Raw genomic sequence first — 20,537 nt, forward strand, 5'->3', positions numbered from 1 at the left:
GTGAGGACTCCCCAACGCAGAATAGAGTGACAGTAGTATTTGGCTTCTGTATCACAATGTTGACTAATGCTTAACTTGTGGTCTACTAACACTTCTAGGTATTGTTCACATCTACTGCTTTCAAGCCAGACGTGACCCATTTTATATTTGTGTATTTCATATTTCCTACCTAGATGTAGCCCATGCTGAAATCCATTTTGTTAGTTTTGACCCAACTGTCAAGTCATCGTCAATTTTCAGGTACCAGTTACCTCTTCTAATTTGCAAATTTGATAAGCATGACTTTTACTCCAGCCTCTAAGTCAGGGGTTCTCAAACTAAGGCCCAGGGTCATTTACCCGGCCCTCGCTCAGGGTCAACCTAAGTCTGAAATGACTTGAAAGCACACAACAACAACAACAACCCTATCTCATCATCCAAAAACAGGCCCACACTTCTCATTTGTTAAATTTGTTCTTCATTTTAATAATAATAATAATAATAATAGTAATAGTAATAGTAATAGTAATAATAAGTCTTTATTTGTACCCCACTACCATCTCCCGAGGGACTCGGTGCGGCTTACATGAGGCCGAGCCCAAACACAACAATAACAATAACAGCAATAATACAAAAACAATACAAAACTCATAGCAAAATAGCAAAAACAGTAACAATAACACGATGGATTTAAAAACTAATGGCTGTGCCAAATACAATAATTAAAAATTTAAATAATAATGCTGGGCATGAACAGGTAGCATGTAATTGGAATAAAGGTTTTGAAGAGGGAAGAAATGTGCAGACAATCCAAAATCATTATTAAAGTGCATTTGAGGACATATTGCTGAGAGTTTCCTATTCTGGGAAAGCACACTGAAACAGCCATGTTTTCAGGCTCCTCCTAAAGACTGCCAGAGTTGGGGCTTGTTTAATATCCCTGGGGAGTGAGTTCCAGAGTCGAGGGGCCACCATCGAGAAGGCCCTCTCCCTCGTCCCCACCATTCGCGCTTGCGACAGTGGTAGGAGCATGAGCAGGGCCTCTCCAGATGATTGAAGAGATCGTGTGGGTTCGTACACAGATGCAGTCACGCAGGTAGGCGGGTCCCAAACCATTTAGGGCTTTGTAGGTAAGCACCTGCACCTTGAATTGGGTCCGGTAAATGAACGGCAGCCAATGGAGCTCCATAAACAGGAGGGTTGACCACTCCCTGTAAGGAGCTCCAGTTAGCAACCTGGCCACCGCTCGTTGAATCAGTTGGAATTTCTGGGCCGTTGTCAAGGGTAGCCCCACGTAGAGTGCATTACAGTAGTCCAATCTGGAGGTGACTAAGGCATGGACCACCCTGGCCAGATCCGCCTTCACAAGGTACGGTCGCAGTTGGTGCACAAGTCTTAATTGTATTGTTTTAAAGTGTTTTTGCACTACAAATAAGATATGTGCAGTGTGTATAGAAATTCATTCGTGTTTTTTTCAAATTATAATCCAGTCCTCCAATAGTTTGAGGGACTGTGACCTGGCCCTCTGTTTAAAGAGTTTGAGGACCTCTGCTCTAAGTCATTTATGAAGATGTTAAGCAGCACAATGGGGTTGCCTTACAATCACCTTAAAGTGGAAAGTGACTTGAAGGCACAACAGCAGCAACAGTAGAGCTGGTTTGTAAAGTATAGGAGAGGCAAACATCCTTCCTGCAGACTTTTTACTTCTCTATAACAGCATACTGCTAAATTCACCCAAGAAGGAGAGGCATGACTTTTGCTCTGGCCTGTGCCAAATGAGGGATTTGTGAATATAAACCATCTTGGTTCACTGTGAGTTTTGTAAGGCTCTTGCTGTCATTACTACCTGCATTTTGAAAAGGAAAATTTACATCTGTTCTTTTTCTCTGCTTTTAACCTTGACCCACTTATGCTTGTTATTTACCCTACCACTTGGGCTCCTGAACTCCAAACCGTGCTCTATCTATGGGGTATTTGACATTAACTGCAATTGGGAGTTATGTAGGCACAGTTTTTGTGACTTCTGAAGTAAAAGCTGGCTTAAAAAAATCAATGTGGGTGCTGGGCTATCTTGTGTGGGTAGCCTCTCTTTGGTGGGAGGCATTTAAGGAGAGACTAGACAGTCATCTGGCATAGGCCCCTTCTACACTGCCATATAATCCAGATTATCAAAGAAAATAATCCACATTATCTGCTTTGAACTGGATTATATGAGTCTACACTGCCAAATAAGCAGATAAACTGGATTTTATATGGCAGCGTAGAAGAAGCCATTGTAAGAAAGACAACCAGAGAATTACAGAGTAGGAAGGTGCTACAGAGGCCATTTGGTACAAGCATTTTGTCATGCAGGAATACACAACTAAAGAATTCCAGAAAGATGGTCTTCCAGCCTCTGATTAAAGACCTCCATAGGAGAAACCACCAGTCTACACTGCCATATAATCTAGTTCAAAGCCGATAATCTGGATTTTATATGGCAGTGTAGAAGGAGACATATATTCAAGATTCTTGCCCTCAAAAGTTTTTGGAAGGCACACAAATACAAGGGTAGCCCTGTTGACTCTAAGGCAGTGGTTCTCAACCTGTGGGTCCCCAGATGATTTGGCCTTCAACTCCCAGAAATCCTAATAGCTGGTAAACTGGCTGGGATTTCTGGGAGTTGAAGGACAAAATACCTAGGGTCCCACACAGGCATGTAGCCGGGGGGGGGGGGGGGGGGGGGCTTGGGGGGCTTCAGCCCCCCCCCCCCCGAAATTCTCATGGTGGTTCGTGAAAAGGCCTTACTGCTGCATTATTTAAACTGTTATGTTTATTCATATCATGATCTGATCACCCTACTCAATATATCCCATATGCATGGGGGTATTGGGGTAATGATACAAAAGGTTTGCTAGGGTAGACTCTCTTTCACTAGGACTCAGCCCCCCCCCCCAAAAAAAACTCACCCCCCCAAATTGAAATCCTGGCTACGGGCCTGGTCCCACAGGTTGAGATCCATTGTTCTAAGGGCCCTTCTACACAGCTGTATAAAATCCAGACTATCCACTTTGAACTGGATTATCTGGCAGTGTATATTCAGAGGGTACTTCCAGGAAATGCCAAAATTGGTGCCAAAGCGGGTTGAAGAAACCCGCTTTGGTGTAGATTCCCATCCCCACTTCCCCTAAAAATCCTGGGTGTTCCCAGGGAGGGTGGCTCCATGCTATCTCTGTGATTACTGGGATCACATGGAGCCACCCCAAAGCTTCCCAAAATAACCCTTAAAACTTAAAAAAAAAACCTTAAACAACCACCATTAAAGTGCTTCTTTTGTGTTCCTGGTGTAAATAAATGATTGGGGGGGGGGGATGATTTTCCTCCTTGCCCTCCCCTGTCTCCTGGCACACAATTTCTTTGCACAAGGAGGATGTAAGTAGCACCTAAATGGTGGCTGTGTATTTTTTTAGTTTTAAGGATTGTTTTGATGGCTGGGGCAGAGGTTGGATGTCATCCCAGACATTTGGACTCCAGGAGCCCAAAAGTTTTGGGATGGCAAATGGCGACTCATCCCCAGGTTGTTTTGGAAAGTCCTGGGACAACTTGGTGGTGAGTCCCCAAAGGCCCAATACCCCATTAGATGCAGGTCTTTCAGGAAGGTTCGGATCTAATGGGGTATTTAATTAATTTGGAATAACTGAGATTATTCTGATATAATTTGTTTTTACCGGGTGTTGTTTGGACGTCTCCGGTAAAAACCCAGACAGATCTCAGTTTTAGGGCCTGTTTGGATGGATCCGGATAATCCAGTTCAGAGCACATAATGTGGATTATTTGTCTTGATGTTCTAGATTATATGGCAATGTAGAAGAACCCTACAGCAAATCTAAAGTTCATTTAATGATAGGCGCTTTATTAGACTGACTAGAAAGACACAAAATTCTCTGTGTAAGCTTTTGAAAATTACATACTTTTCATGAGTAATGTGCAGGTACAGCTGTACCAGGAGCTCCAATTTTGTTTGCTTTGCATTGAATGTTTGTTGTAGTCCTAAGTTTCAGGGCTCTGCAGATAGGTGGCTTCTTTTGGCTGCAATTATTGGGCAAGCCACCTGTCAATTATCGTTAGGTTCCCTGGTCCCGCCCCTTTTTGAGTTTTGGAGGGAATAGGAGCCATTTTGGCTCAGTCCACACAGAGAAGCTTTCCATGCAGGACATAATACCAAGAGCTCCCGTAGAGAGCTTCGTCTTCTATAGCTTGGCCGGGGTTATGCAGCCCACAGCTTGGCCGAGGATCACACAGCCCTACAGCTCCTTTGCTGAAGGACTTCAGTCAGCCATCACGGAAGCCTGAATTCTTTTCCCCTGGAAGTCTACAAAGCTCTGCTTGGTAAGGGTCTCTCGCGGAAGCCAGAAGCAGTTGATACTGGGTGTAGGGGCTCCACGCCAACAGAGGCAAAGAAAGACTGCCCAGATTAGAAGTTAAGGATTTCCCCATTAGTTAGTATACAGTTATGAAGATAGTACCTGTTCCCTGTGGACAAGATTGAGAGATCCAATAGACTGTTAAGAAAGCTTTAAAGTACCTGTTTGTTTTCATCAATAAAGAACTTTGTTGAACCTTTAAGCATTCTAGAGACTGTGTTTTAAGGAAATCCAAGGGCCTTTAATCTGAGGCAGCCCCGGCGTCCCGTTGGGCACACAGAATTTATGTCCTATCTACAGTCCCAGCATGCGACAGCACAAGTAAAGATTACAAAATGCAGAATAAAATTGGAGGTGGAGGAGGGACAACAATATTACGGTTATGTACTCTGCATGATGGTTTGAGATGGCATGGGAGGAAGCAGTCATAGACAACCCAGTGGGCTGAGGGCCCTGAGTTCACTATGAAAAATGATGGCAAAAACAAAACAATAAAAGTGTTTTTTTTCATTTGGAAATATGACAACAGTAGCAACAACATATCATTGAAAACTCAAATTTATCTTTGAACAATGCAAATCTCATAGGTCTCTGCAAGAAAAGAACAGCAAATTCCTCTGGAATGCCAGTCAGTACAAGAGTAGAGTGTCTATTGACGTAGGACTTCCTGAGGAACTTACTGCTTTTACAGTATTTTTGCACAAGTCAGTTGTTGCTGTCTTCTGCAGTCCCAGCATTCTAAGGTTAGAAAGACATACTTACATCTAACTGCTTAAAACTACAATCGCATTCATCCAGCACATTTGCACAGTCAAATTATCTGGCAAACTGCCCCTGGTCCCCACCTCTGGTAAACATTTGTCACAATTATGAAAAAGGGCCTATAAATGCATATTTCCACATGTGTTGGCCCACTTCAGTGTGATGATTATAAGTAAAGGTAAAGGTTTTCCCCTGACACTAAGTCCAGTCATGTCTGACTCTGGGGTGTGGTGCTCATCTCCATTTCTAAGCCGAAGAGCCGCCGTTGTTCGTAGACATCTCCAAGGTCATGTGACCAGCATGACTGCATGGAGCACCGTTACCTTCCCACCGGAGTGGTACCTATTGAGCTACTCACATTTGCATGTTTTCGAACTGCTAGGTTGGCAGAAGCTCACGCTGCTCCCCGGATTTGAACCTGTGACCTTTGGGTCAACAAGCTCAGCAGCTCACCACCGGGGGCTTATAATGTAGTTGATATGGAGAGAGGTTGGTATGGTCTGATAATGCATCAGTGTCAGATACTGTTGTCTTCTAGTATTGTGTCACTATTCTTTTATATACTCACTGTAGTGCATAAAAGTATTTGTCTTCCTGAATGTTTCCTTTCCCCAAATATAGCTGACATGCATTAACTGAATGGTTGTCACATGGCAATATGCAGAGGCCTATGGCTTCTACCCCTTATTTCCAGATATTGGTATAAAAACATACTGTCCATCATAATGGCCTGTCGCACCAATGATATTAAAATGTACTTTAGTGTTTGTTAATGTATATGAGCCTCATCCCTTGGATGCTCCTGCATTCTTTATCCTTCTTTGGCATGGTTGAAAAGTGAACTTCTTTTCAACTAACCATAGTTGTTCATTTTGTCTGAATTTGTATCATTCTTGGAGAGAAGTGGTAACTATACAGTCCTCTACGTGTTGCTGGACTACCAATATTTTCTGGTCAGAGATACTGTGAACTACAGTCCAGCAACATCTGAAGAACTCTACAATTTCCACCCAAGAAGTAGGGGAAATAAACGTGGACAGTCTACAGATGTCACACGCAACTCCTCAAACGATTCCATTAGCGCTGCCTCCGGAAAATCCTGCAAATCTCTTGGGAAGACAGGTGGACAAATGTCAGTGTGCTGGAAGAAGCAAATACCACCAGCACTGAAGCAATGGTCCTCTGCCATCAACTTTGCTGGACTGGCCACGTTGTCCGGATGCCCAACCACTGTCTCCCAAAGCAGTTGCTCTACTCTGAACTCAAGAACGGAAAACAGAATGTTGGAGGACAGGAAAAGAGATTTAAAGATGGGCTCAAAGCCAACCTTAAACTCACTGGCATAGACACTGAGATCAGGGAAGCCCTGGCCCGTGAGTGCTCCAGCTGGAGGTCAGCTGTGACCAGCAGTGCTGCAGAATTTGAAGCGGCATGAATGGAGGGCGAAAGAGAGAAATGTGCCAAGACAAAGGCATGTCAAGCCAACCCCGACTGGGACCGCCTTTCACCTGGAAACCAATGTCCTCCCTGCGAGAGATGATGCAGATCAAGAATAGGGCTGCACAGTCACCTATGGACCCACCCTGGAGGATTATTCTATTCAGCCAATGAGGGATCGCCTAAGTAAGTAATGTACATGAGCCTCATCCCTTGGATGCTCCTGCATTCTTTCTCCTTCTTTGGCACAGTTGAAAAGTGAACTTCTTTTCAACTAACCATAGTTGTTCATTTTGTCTGAACTTGTATCATTCTTGGAGAGAAGTGGTAACTATACAGCCCTCTAGGTCTTGCTGGACTACAAGTCCCAATATTTTCTGGTCAGAGATACTGTGAACTACAGTCCAGCAACATCTGAAGAACTCTACAATTTCCACCCAAGATGTAGGGGAAATAAACTAGCTTCAAACAATGTACGAGGGGTATTTTTTAAGTAAGGTCCGTTTTGTTGTAGATACCAGTAGTTTGCGTGCATACCGCAACGAGCGCACACGTCGTGTACCGGCATGCCTCGGGAACAACTGTGCACAATTCCCACTCTGTAGCTAACCTGTACGGTTCTGTTCTGTGCTTTAAAAATGTTTAAGACTATCAACTCACCCGTCGCATGTGAGGTTTGCTCAGTGATACTGTTTTTGTCAGCAAGGAACCTGCCTGCTGCAGAAATTCATCGACAGATTTGTGAAGTGTTCGGTGATACTGTTATGAGTGAAAGCAAAGTGCGTAAGTGGGTACGACAATTCAAAGATGGCCATGACAACGTCCATGATGAGGACCGCTCCGGTCGCCCTTCTTTGATTACAGAGGATTTGGTGGCTTCAGCAGGCGGCAAGTTTTTATGAAGAGGGTATTTTAAAATTGGTTTAGAGGTATGATAAGTGTTTGAACAAACGTGGCAACTATGTCGAAAAATAGAGTGAAGTATTTACTTTCTGAAAATAAATTTACTTTTTTGAAATAAACTTTCGTTGTGTACTTATGTTCAAATGGACCTTACTTAAAAAATACCCCTCGTATTATTTCATGCAGCCAATGGCTAGGAGTTCCCTATTAAATAATAGCCCTTTTGTTATGTGTCAAACGTTACGAACGGAAATCAAGTTTCATAGTTGAGACTTTGCTTGAATAAGTACAGCCCATTGCAACACTGCTTTGTAAATCCTCGGAGCAAGAGAGGATGTTTAGAAATGGTCACTAGTTCAACAGAGATTCAGGAGCAAAAAGTTACACACTTAGTAAAAAAAGAGAAGTAATTTTCAGGAAGAGCTTGAGCACTGGAAGATATGACAAATCAACTCGGTTGGTCTGATAGGAAGTGCTATGTGTAATGATCTCAAGACATTTTTGTGCTAGTGACCCAAGTCAGTAAAAGAGCTTCAGGGAAAGCTTAGTGAAATGACTTGAAGTTCCCCAGGGAAGCAGACCTTGTCAAATGATGTCTGATCCATCAGACAACCAGATTGTGGTCACATTCTCAAGTTCCCCACACAGCTAAACAAACAGACTTCTCTTCTACATAACGCATCTGAATGTTGACACAGCATTTTAAGCTCTAGCATGGTCTTTTGCTACTCTCAGGACAAAAATAGTCCTTTCTATGATAATGTTTGTTTAATTATTTATTTGCTTCATTTATACCCCACCTTTCTCACCTTGCAGGGGACTCAAGGCGTCTTACAAAATCCGACAAGAATTCAATGTAGTACATACACATAACAATAAAACTAGTATAACCATAAAGCATACCCTATCAACTATAAAATAATTAAAACATATAAGCAAATAAGAATGCATAAGACAACGAAACAGATTAAAACATATACGGAAAAAGATATTGGAGTCCTCGTAGACAACAAGTTAAACATGAGCCAACAATGTGATGTGGCGGCAAAAAAAGCCAATGGGATTTTGGCCTGCATCAATAGGAGCATAGTGTCTAGATCTAGGGAAGTAATGCTACCCCTCTATTCCGCTTTGGTTAGACCACACCTGGAATATTGTGTCCAATTCTGGGCACCACAATTCAAGAGAGATATTGACAAGCTGGAATGTGTCCAGAAGAGGGCGACTAAAATGATCAAGGGTTTGGAGAACAAGCCCTATGAGGAGCGGCTTAAGGAGCTGGGCATGTTTAGCCTGAAGGGAAGGCTGAGAGGAGATATGAAAGCCATGTTAAATATGTGAGAGGAAGCCACAGGGAGGAGGGAGCAAGCTTGTTTTCTGCTTCCTTGGAGACTAGGACGTGGAACAATGGCTTCAAACTACAAGAGAGGAGATTCCATCTGAACATGAGGAAGAACTTCCTGACTGTGAGAGCCGTTCAGCAGTGGAACTCTCTGCCCCGGAGTGTGGTGGAGGCTCCTTCTTTGGAAGCTTTTAAACAGAGGCTGGATGGCCATCTGTCAGGGGTGATTTGAATGCAATATTCCTGCTACTTGGCAGGGGGTTGGACTGGATGGCCCATTGATTATATTATTCTATGATATAGCATATTAAAAGCATAAAGTGCCGAGTCTTGAGTTTATACTTAGTAATTCATCCATAATAATAATTAGTTTGTAGTGAATGTCCTGGATGGAAATATAATTTTCTCCAACAGTTTCTGGAGCAATGTTGGGAGCTTTGTTTTTGGTAATATGAAAGACCCAGCATGGTGTAATGGTTTGAATGTTGGAGTAGACTCTGAAGATCAGCATTCAAATTCTTTTTCAGCCTTGGAAATCCATTTCAGCTGCAGAGGCAAAGGCAATGTCAGAGGTGACTGGAACACTGACAACTACAACATGGAGGATGTCTGTGTGCACATGTGTATGAGTATACAGCCTGCCCAGTAGAAATGGGGGAAGGCAAGGTTGAACCAGCCAATGTGCAACTTGCTTGCTACTTATCTCCTTAAGGCCAAAGTGTGAGCTTAACCTTGTTTAAAGGGAAATAAGTGGCAATAGTGTAGGAGTGGTGAACCTTTGGCCTTCAAATACCCGCCCTACAGCTCTCATCAGTCTAATGCAGGGGTCCACAAACATTTTAAACCGAGGGCCAGGTCACAGTCCCTCAAACTGTTGGAGGACTGGATTATAATTTGAAAAAAATGAATGAATTTCTATGCACACTGCACATTTCTTATTTGTAGTGCAAAAAAAAAAAAAAACCACTTTAAGACAATACAATAATTAAAAAGAAGAATAATTTTAACAAATATAAGTTTATGAGTATTTCAATGGGAAGTGTGGACCTGCTTTTGGCTGATGAGATAGGATTGTTGTTGTTGTTGTTGTTGTTGTTGTTGTATTCTTTCAAGTCGTTTCAGACTTAGGTTGACCCTGAGCGAGGGCCAGGTAAATGACCTTGGAGGGCCGTATCCGGCCCTCGGGCCTTAGTTTGAGGACCTCTGGTCTAAAGCATGAGATTGTAAGAATTGCAATCCAAACAGCTCAGTGATCTGTGGTTCCAACTCTGGTAATAAGATAATATCATGATGATGAATAGAAGTTATATGTTAGGAAACCCATCAAACTGGTTTCCACTGCTTTTTATGACTTCTTTTTCACCATAGAATTGTGGTGATAATCACCAGATTAATGCTTTCTTATAAAGAACTAGCTGTTCCATACCACATGTTGCTGTGGCCCAATCTGTGTATATGTGTTTTGTGTATGTATATATTTGTGTGTATATATTTGTGTATAAGTGTATATGTGTGTGTTCTGTCACGTGCTGGGCTTGAAATGAATTGCTTTTAAAACAGGACGTGCAACTTTAGCCTAGCGGGAAGCCAGGGGGCCCAAAGAGAAGTTCTCAGGATTTTCACCACAAACAGTCTTTAGAGGGCTTGTGAAATATAATAAATTTATTGGTGAACAATCAATAGAAATTTCTTTTGTCTTCAAAAGGTTAAACAAATACTTCCAGGCTTTGTGCCACTGGTGGCTTCTAACTGTTGCTTTTACTCTAAAGTAAAATCCCTTTCCAAACTTCTCCCAGGCTAACTGTGATCCTAAACCTAACTCATGTGGATCCACTACCAAGCTGAACTGCGTCTCAAAACCGAGTGGATCTACCAGTAGGTCTGTAGTCACTTAGCTGGCGTTCTTGATGTTTAAAGCTGTTATTCCCTCCGAAATTCCTCGGGGCTGTAAGGCTGTTTCCCTGGGAACCTTTGGGACTCTTTAGATACTCTTAAGACTGTTTTCCCCCGGGAGGTCTTAAGGGTTGAAGCCTTTGTATAGGAGAAAGCCTGTACACGTCTTGTACACTGACTTCCTTTGCTGAGACTGACTGAAAATGGCTCCCTTCCCTTACAATTGTCCTGAACAGGGGGTGGAACCAAACTTAACGATGATGGGGCCTGCCCTATAACTGCAAACTTTAACAGGAAGCCACCCTTCTGCAGAATCCCAAGCCTTGGACTGCAAACAAACACAGTGTGTTTGCGTATATATGTGGTTTTGCACATGCATTGTAATTTTTTTGGCTTTTTAAGTGTCTTCTGCTGTGTTTTTCAGTGTTTTCATGGGTAATGGTCACTCGTTGGCCTGCTAGGTGTATTGTGTCCAAATTTGGTATCAATTCGTCCAGTGGTTTTTGAGTTATGTTAATCCCACAAATGAACATTACATTTTTTATTTATATAGATTGGATGAATACTTGAGGAGCAGTCATTTATTATTTATTTTATTGTTTACAGTATTTATAGGCGGTAGCCTTTCTCACCCCTGGGGGGACACAAAGTGGTTTACACATAAATAATGGCAAGATTCAATGTCTTGTGTTGACAATTGAATACGATGCCAATACAAACAATTACAATAGTAAAACAGCAATTAAACATAAACCACAATTAAAACAATACATCAACAAGCATTAAAACACGTTGAAAACATATAGGCATGTTTGCTACAATGAACCTTCATGGTTAGCAGTAGCATAAAGTCCAGAACATAAGGTCCTGAGGCCGATAACAGCGATGGGTTATGCCAGAATGTATTAGAGCACACAGAGCAAAGTTGGAGAATGTAGTCCCTCGGTGTATTTTGGACCGTCTCTGGCCATTAACCAAGCTGACTGGAGTTTCTGAAAGTTGAGGCTCAGAAATTCCTGGAGCAGCAAATGTTTCCTGCCTCTCTAATAGATCTTAATCTGATTCATCTTAGCTATATTTATTTATTTATTTATTTATTTACTGCGCTTATAGACCGCAATTCTCAGCCCAAGGGCGACTCATTGCAGTGTACAACATGGAAACAAGTGCAAATTACAAGACATAGTGTAAAAAAAATCCACAATTCATCATTATCAAAAAGACATCTTATCAAAACATCAACATCAACATTACTACAAAATCCATTCCGAGTCGTCTCATCGTCAAACCCACAATCCAAAATCATTTCCGTTGTTCCATTCCTATGGTCAAATTACCAGTCATTGCACTTCTTGATCAAATGCCTTCTTAAACAGCCAGGTCTTTAACTTCCTGCGGAATATCAACAGGGAGGGGGCTAGCCTGATGTCCACGGGAAGGGTGTTCCACAGCCGAGGAGCCACCACCGAGAAGGCCCTATCTCTCGTCCCCGCCAGCCGTGCCTGTGACGCAGGCGGGATCGAGAGCAGGGCCTCCCCGGAAGATCTCAAAGTCCTCGTGGGCTCATAGGCTGAGAGGCGGTCAGTTAGGTATCTTGGGCAGGAACCGTTTAGGGTATATGTATATGTTCTACATTTTAATTTTTCCATGGATGTGCAGCTGCAAGAACTGATCTTATCCTGGCTTAAGTGGCTATGCAGGAAGAAAAAGAAACACCTAACTTACTCCCTCTACTTCCTTCTTTTTGGGCATTCTTTTTTTGGAGTTCATTCTTTTGCTTTTCCTTTGACGTCTGTGACAGTCTCCTAAATGCACCAGCTAAACAAACATGCTGCTCTAGTCTTAAGTGCATTTTCCATATTGGGTTGGTTGACTTTGTGAAACCCCTAGACGTTTCAAATTAACATGGACAAAGCCTTGAAATCATGAACAGATCCAAGATCCACATCAATTTGTCTCTGCTCTAAATTTGCAGCACAACAAAACTTTCCCAAAATATTTTTATAAAATGCAGATCACTTTGCTCCTATGGTCACTTGGTTATCATTGGCAAGCATATTTAATTTTCATTAATGAAACCAGTGGCGTCATTGTGAGTTACTTGTACTTTGTATCTTGTTGAAACTCTGATCCTCAAATTTGTTTATTTTCAAGATAAAATGGCTTTTGCACTCTATAAACAAATCACAGCTTAAAATTGCAAGCAGAGTCACAGAAGAATTGGTTTTGAAAGGCAGAGGAGCAGTTTGAAAGAAAGTTTGGAAAGTAATTTGATTTCAGTTATGTTAGGTGGTAGCTAGAGACATAGGACTGGAACAAACTATGTATTTTGCCTCTCTGGGTCAGTATTACTTTCCTACTAAGTCCACCACACCATTGTTGCCTGATGGTCAACATTTTCTAATGTTACACCATTAAGCTGTATCTCTGTCACTGGAAAGGGGTTGGCTGGTGACTGCTGGAACAGCACTTTCAATGACATTTCCGCTACCTTGGCAGCCACCTATCTCTCAAAGTCAACATTGACACCGAAATACAACACCGCCTGAGCTCTGCGAGTGCAGCATTTTTCCGAATGAAGCAGAGAGTGTTTGAAGACCAGGACATCCGTAGGGATACCAAGGTGCTTGTTTATAAAGCTATTGTCCTCCCAACCCTGCTATATGCCTGCGAAACGTGAACTGTCACCTACAACTCCTGGAACGATTCCATCAGCGCTGCCTCCGGAAAATCCTGCAAATCTCTTGGGAAGACAGGCAGACAAATGTCAGAGTGCTGGAAGAAGCAAAGACCACCAGCATTGAAGCAATGGTCCTCCGCTGGACTGGCCACTTTGGAACAAATTTTTACCTTGTTTGGATGCCCCACGTAAAAGTGTGACACGTCCCGCATTTTTGGGCTTGTCTGGAAGAGCCCTAAGAGAGAACAGTTCAATGCATCAAATTCCAATCCTTGTTTATTCAGAACTATCCCTCTAGCTTCTGAAATCTCAGCAGGCACTTCCTACTCACTTATCAGCAAATCTTCACAACACAAGGGCTACTTTCCAAATGACTGATTCCCCATTGTAATAAATCATTGCTCTTCCACAGTAAACTGAAACCAGGATTATAATTGAGTTTCCATTCTATCAGCATGACTGAACTTTTTGTGTTGGTTCATCCTACTATCTTTCATTTATACCAAGTGACATGACACAGCAGCTGTGGTTTGGGAAGGCCCAGTTTCTGCAAGTGGTCATTTGAATGTGGGCGAGGAATCAGCAATTCTTAAAAAGAGGAGCAAAAATTGTTCGTAAATTGCAATCCATGAAGTGTCAATTGGAAGCATAAGATGGAAGTGTTTAATTGTAGGGAGAGGCGATGCGCCTTAACAATTTATTATTTATTTATTTACAGCTTTTATATTCCGCCCTTCTCACCCCGGGGACTCAGGGCGGATTACAGTGTACACATATATGGCAAACATTCAATGCCAATTTTTGACATACAAACATATACAGAAATACATAGGGGCTATTTAACTTTTTCTGGCCGCCAGGGGAGCTGTCGCTTTCATCGTCCATCTGCGATGCTGATGAAGCACTTCCGGATTCCCCGCATGCTTCCCCGCTGGAATGCTTTGCTGAAGTCTTCTTTATGGCCACATAAATCAGTTAATTTAGCCTCCCTACACTTTAGGGTGGTACCTTATTTTCCTACTTGACAGATGCAACTGTCTTTCGGGTTGCAAAGGTCGAAAACAGGCTACACACAATTGGTTGGAAACCCACTCCAACCCAGGCTGGCTTCGAACTCATGACCTTTTGGTCAGAGTGATCTTAATGCAGCTGACACTCAGCCAGCTGCGCCACAATCCCGGTGCCATGGTTATTTAATAACCATGTTATTAAATAACCATATTATTAAAATGGCAAATCATTTTTCCCTCTATTCTTTTTAAAGAAATAATATTGCAGTGCTAACATGGGAAGGCCAATGTGATGTAATGTGTGAGCATTGGGTTACGATTCGGAAGACTAAGGTTTGAATCCAAGCTTAGTCATGGAAATCCAATATTGATTTACGGTTCCCATAAGTCAGAAATGACTTGAAGGTGCAACCCCCCCCCCCCAAAACAAACAAACAAACAAACAAACAAACAAACAAGTAGTACACCACATTTCACTTAAGCAATATTTCATCAATATCTATTTGCGTTAACTGTGCCCCCTTCTATAGTGTTCCGTCTCCCAGGAGCCTGGTTTGCCCTACCTTTCAGCTGTTTGAGGCTGCTTTCTTTTGCATTTTGTCCCACGGTTGCTGCAGTTTGCAAGAGCCCTAAAGGTTAATAGTAGCAGGCTTGCAAAGCCAGTCTGCAGGCCTCCTTTGCAGTTATTGGCCCAGAGAGTAACTTTTGAGCCTGCCCCTTTTACTAGGCCAGACCTCCATTTTGGAGTCCTCCTTGCCTGTTCAGTTCTGAAGAAGGAATCTGATGTGCTGGAGGCCAGAAAAGGTAGCTCCGACAAACCACCGCAAAAACAATTGAGAACTATTGAAAACAATTGATATAAGCTTAATTGAGTTATAGAATTGAGTTATAGAATTGAGAACTATTGAAAATAATTGAGATAAGCTTAATTGAGTTATAGAATTGAGTTATAGAATTGAGAACTATTGAAAATAATTGAGATAAGCTTAATTGAGTTATAGAATTGAGTTATAGAATTGAGAATTATTGAAAATAATTGAGTTATAGAATTGAGATAAGCTTAATTGAGATATTATAGTTAGATAAGCTTAATTGAGTTACAGATAGATATTGAGCTTTGAGAATTGAGTTTTATAGAGTCTTATAGAGAGAGAGAGAGACTGCATTGCCTTATCTCCAAGGCTAATCTGGAGCTTAGATAGATAGGGAAAGATTTGTTCTTTCTAAAGGCAACAGCTCTGGATTAGGGTGAAGGATCCCAGGATCCCTTTGCCACTTGGGGAAAGGCTGACTCAGTAACTGGTGGAGAAGAGAAAGAAGAAATATCTATTTGGTTTATCAATTGACTGTTCTGTTTGCAACTTTGAGAAATAAATATCCTTTTTGATGTTCAGAACTTGCAATAGACTCAGTTACTGAGAATCTCAATCTTCTCAAGAAAAGCACCGGCAGTTCACCCAGGCATAGGGAAGAGCACATCATAGTTTTGTTTTTATAAAAGCGTCTGGGTGTAACGGCACATATAGTATGCTGGTCCAAGACCGTATTAAATCATTGATTGATTGATTGATAAAAGAGTGCAGAAGCAATAAAAAAATCCCAAATAAATGAAATGAATGCTTTCTTGAAGGCTGCCACTCCAAAAGTCTTGATAAATGTTTGTTGACCTAAGTGCACTTCCACACAGCCATATAACCCAAAATATCAAGGCGGATAATTCACACTGTCTGATTTGAACTGGGTTATCTGAGTCCACACTGCCATATAACTCAGTTGAATGTGGATTTTATGCAGCTATGTGGAAGGGGCCTAAGATAGGTTCATGTCATAGCCCATATTAAAACCATGCCTCTAAATGTACAAAGGGATAATGCTAAGAGCACTTGCATCTGCACAGGTTGTACTTTTCTTCTGGACTTTTAGTGGTGCAAAACATAAGAGAATTACAAACAGACAAGTTTGTGTGGATGCCTATGAAATATAACTGACGCTAGTATACTGTTTCGATACTAAGCCACTACCCAGGACTAGAAGTTTTCTTACTTTATTTATTTAAACAATGAAAATAAAATTCTGTAGTACATTCGAAGCTTCCTTGCACAGAATTGCAGTCAGGGTGGGACAGAGGAGGGGAGAGTTATGATCTCACATCTGGCAAAGAAAAGCAAACAACCAAAGCTGTGTGAGGTTCCCTTTCCTTATTATTTTGGAAGAAATTGGTCACAGATTATGCAATGAACAAAACAATGCCTATGCTCCAAGATGAGCTGATTGGGACTCAAAATTAGGATAGTATAATCTGGAATGGAAATTACAGCATCACTGCATGTGGTTTATGTACGTATATGCCTGCACACGCAGGAGCTGAGAAAAACTCAAAAGTATATATTACCACTCTATTATGCTTTGAACTGGAATATATGGCAGTGTGGACTCAGATAACCCAGTTCCAGGGGCGGCTCAACCCATTACGCAAAGTAAGCATTTGCAGTATAGTTGATTTTGCCCAGGGGCGCTCTTGGGGAACTCTTGGGGGAAAATAGACCTTGACATATGTGACACTGATAAAGTACCTCATTTTTTGCATGCTTGCTGGAGATTTTTATGGCGTCGTAAATTAGCCTCCCCGCATAAGCGGTACCTAAATTTCCGACGTGACAAATGCAACTGTTTTTCGGGCTGCAAAGGTCGACAGCAAGCTACACACATTGGTCGGAAGCTCACTCCGACCCAGGCTGGCTTCGATCTCATGACCTTTTGGTCAGTACTGATCTTAATGCAGCTGACTCCCAGCCAGCTGCGCCACAGTCCTGGTGCTTATAATAATTATTATTATTTCAGTCTACTCCAGTGGTTCTCAACCTTTCTAATGCCGCAACCCCTTAATACAGTTCCTCAAGTTGTGACCCCCAACCATAACATTATTTTCATTGCGACTTCACAACTGTAATTTTGCTCCTGTTATGAATCATCTTGTAAATATCTGATATGCAGGATGTATTCTCATTCATTTGGCACAAATATTCGATACGCCCAAATTTGAATACTGGTGGGGTTGAGAGGAGGATTGATTTTTGTCATTTGGGGGTTGTAGTTGCTGTGATTTATAGTTCACCTACAATATCAAAGAGCATTCTGAACTCCACCAATGATGGAATTGAACCAAACTTCAGGACACAGAGCTCCTATGACCAACAGAAAATACTAGAAGGGTTTGGTGGGCATTGACCTTGGGTTTTGGAGTTGTAGTTCACCTACATCCAGAGAGCACTGGTGCATCTGGATCAAACTTGGCACAAATACTCAATATGCCCAAAATTGGCACTGGTGGGTTTGGGGAAGATAGATTTGACAGTTGGGAGTTGTAGTTGCTGGGATTTATAGTAAAGGTTGTCCCCTGACATTAAGTCCAGTCATGCCTGACTTAGGGTGTGGTGCTCATCTCCATTTCTAAGCCAAAGAGCCGGCGTTCTCCATAGACACCTCCACGGTCATGTGGCCAGCATGACTGCATGGAGCGCCGTTACCTTCCCGCCGGAGCGGTACCTATTCATCTACTCACATTTGCATGTTTTCGAACTGCTAGGTTGGCAGAAGCTAGGGCTGACAGCGGAAGCTCACGCCGCTCCCTGGAATCGAACCTGCGACCTTTCGGTCAACAAGCCCAGCAGCTCAGCGCTTTAACCCACTGCACCACCAGGGGCTCTGCTGGGATTTATAGTTCACCTATAATGTTCTTTGATTATAGGGGGGGTGGGCTGGGATTTATAGTTCACCTATAATCAAAGAACATTCTGAACTCCAATTATAGAATTGAGTCAAACTTCCCACACGGAACCCCCACAACCAACAGAAAATACTGTGTTTTCTAATTGTCTTTGGCGACCCCTCTGACACCCCCTCACGACCCCCCCAGGGGTCCCGACCCCCAGGTTGAGAAACACTGGTCTACTCCATACCTTTTTCAATGTAATCTTTGTGATGAATAGAAAGAGACTTACATTATGTGTCTTACAGTCCGTTGCCACTCAACTACTCATGGTAACATTCATCTCACTGATTTCAGTAGAGCTTAACTCCTTAAGTGCACAAATGCTGCAACCTTTGCAAAAGCACTAAGTTAATTTAACCTTTGTTGTTCATTCGTTCAGTCGTCTCCGACTCTTCGTGACCTCATGGACCAGCCCACGCCAGAGCTCCCTGTCAGCCGTCACCACCCCCAGCTCCTTCAAGGTCAGTCCAGTCACTTCAAGGATGCCATCCATCCATCTTGCCCTTGGTCGGCCCCTCTTCCTTTTACCTTCTACTTTCCCCAGCATAATTGTCTTCTCTAAGCTTTGCTGTCTCCTCCTGATGTAGCCAAAGTACTTCAACTTTGTCTCTAGTATCCTTCCCTCCAATGAGCAGCCGGGCTTTATTTTCTGGAGGATGGACTGGTTGGATCTTCTTGCAGTCCAAGAACTTTCCTCCAACACCACAGTTCAAAAGCATTGATCTTCCTTCGCTTGGCCTTCCCTAAGGTCCAGCTCTCACATCCGTAGGTTACTACAGGGAATACCATGGCTTTGACTATGCGGATCTTTGTTGCCAGTCTGATGTCTCTACTCTTTACTATTTTATCGAGACTGGACATTGCTCTCCTCCCAAGAAGTAAGCGTCTTCTGATTTCCTGGCCACAGTCTGCATCTGCAGTAATCTTTGCACCTAGAAATACAAAGTCTGTCACGGCCTCCACATTTTCTCCCTCTATTTCCCAGTTGTCAATCATTCTTGTTGCCAATTTAATTTAACCTATAATGACATAAACCACCGAGCTGCAACTTCTAAAGAAAAAGTCACAGATATTACACAGAACACTAATTTAGGGATCACATGTCTCTGAAATCCTTTTCACTCATTTTCATTTTAAGACCTACAGTAACACATCCTAGTGGGATGCTGTGTCAAAAGTGCTCAGTTTGCCCAACATGACCCAGGTTAGACTTGACAGAGCCAGCTGAGAGATTTGCTGCTGTTTATGAAATTGCAAAAATAGTCTTAAATCTAAAAGCCAGTGCACCCGCTACTCCAATTCTAACTGGTACTTGAAAGACATTAAAAAAGTTTTATGGCAAACAGTTGAAAGTATCTGAAAAGTCCTCATAAAGGACATTGTTTATCCCTGGCATTGAAAAAAATCAAAATATATGTCCAGGGCATCATGACAATCACTCCATTTGGCCCTTTGCCATTGGTCTCAAGTAACAATTGAAGTAAGATTTCTTTGCTCCATCTGCTCCTGCTAAGGCTACTGCCAATCTCAATGCCCTTCTGAAAAGAATTAGTTTGTAAAAAAAAAAAAAAGTGCAGGCTCAGGCCTTGAAAGAATATCATCTTGCTAACCATAATATTGAAAACCCTTGGTAGAACAAGTCACAGATTAAATGTCTCAACACAGAAGAATATGTATGTTTGCAGGATGTTAGCCTGAGGATTGCCATTGCACCATGCCTTATATTGTGTCTAAAATTAGTTGCGGGATGAAAAAACCTAAAAGCACAAGTCATAGAATCATAGAATCATAGAATCAAAGAGTTGGAAGAGACCTCATGGGCCATCCAGTCCAACCCCCTGCCAAGAAGCAGGAATATTGCTTTCAAATCACCCCTGACAGATGGCCATCCAGCCTCTGTTTAAAAACTTCCGAAGAAGGAGCCTCCACCACACTCCGGGGCAGAGAGTTCCACTGCTGAACAGCTCTCACAGTCAGGAAGTTCTTCCTCATGTTCAGATGGAATCTCCTTTCTTGTAGTTTGAAGCCATTGTTTTGCGTCCTAGTCTCCAAGGAAGCAGAAAACAAGCTTGTTCCCTCCTCCCTGTGGCTTCCTCTCACATATTTATATATGGCTATCATATCTCCTCTCAGCTTTCTCTTCTTCAGGCTAAACATGCCCAGCTCCTTGAGCCACTCCTAATAGGGCTTGCTCTCCAGACCCTTGATCATTTTAGTCTCCCTCCTCTGGACACATTCCAGCTTGTCAATCTCTCTCTTGAATTGTGGTGCCCAGAATTGGACACAATATTCCAGGTGTGGTCTAACTAAAGCGGAATAGAGGGGTAGCATGACTTCCCTAGATCTAGACACTATG

Source organism: Anolis sagrei, chromosome 4 (genome assembly GCF_037176765.1).
Source record: "Anolis sagrei isolate rAnoSag1 chromosome 4, rAnoSag1.mat, whole genome shotgun sequence".
NCBI classification, from domain to species: Eukaryota; Metazoa; Chordata; class Lepidosauria; order Squamata; family Dactyloidae; genus Anolis; species Anolis sagrei.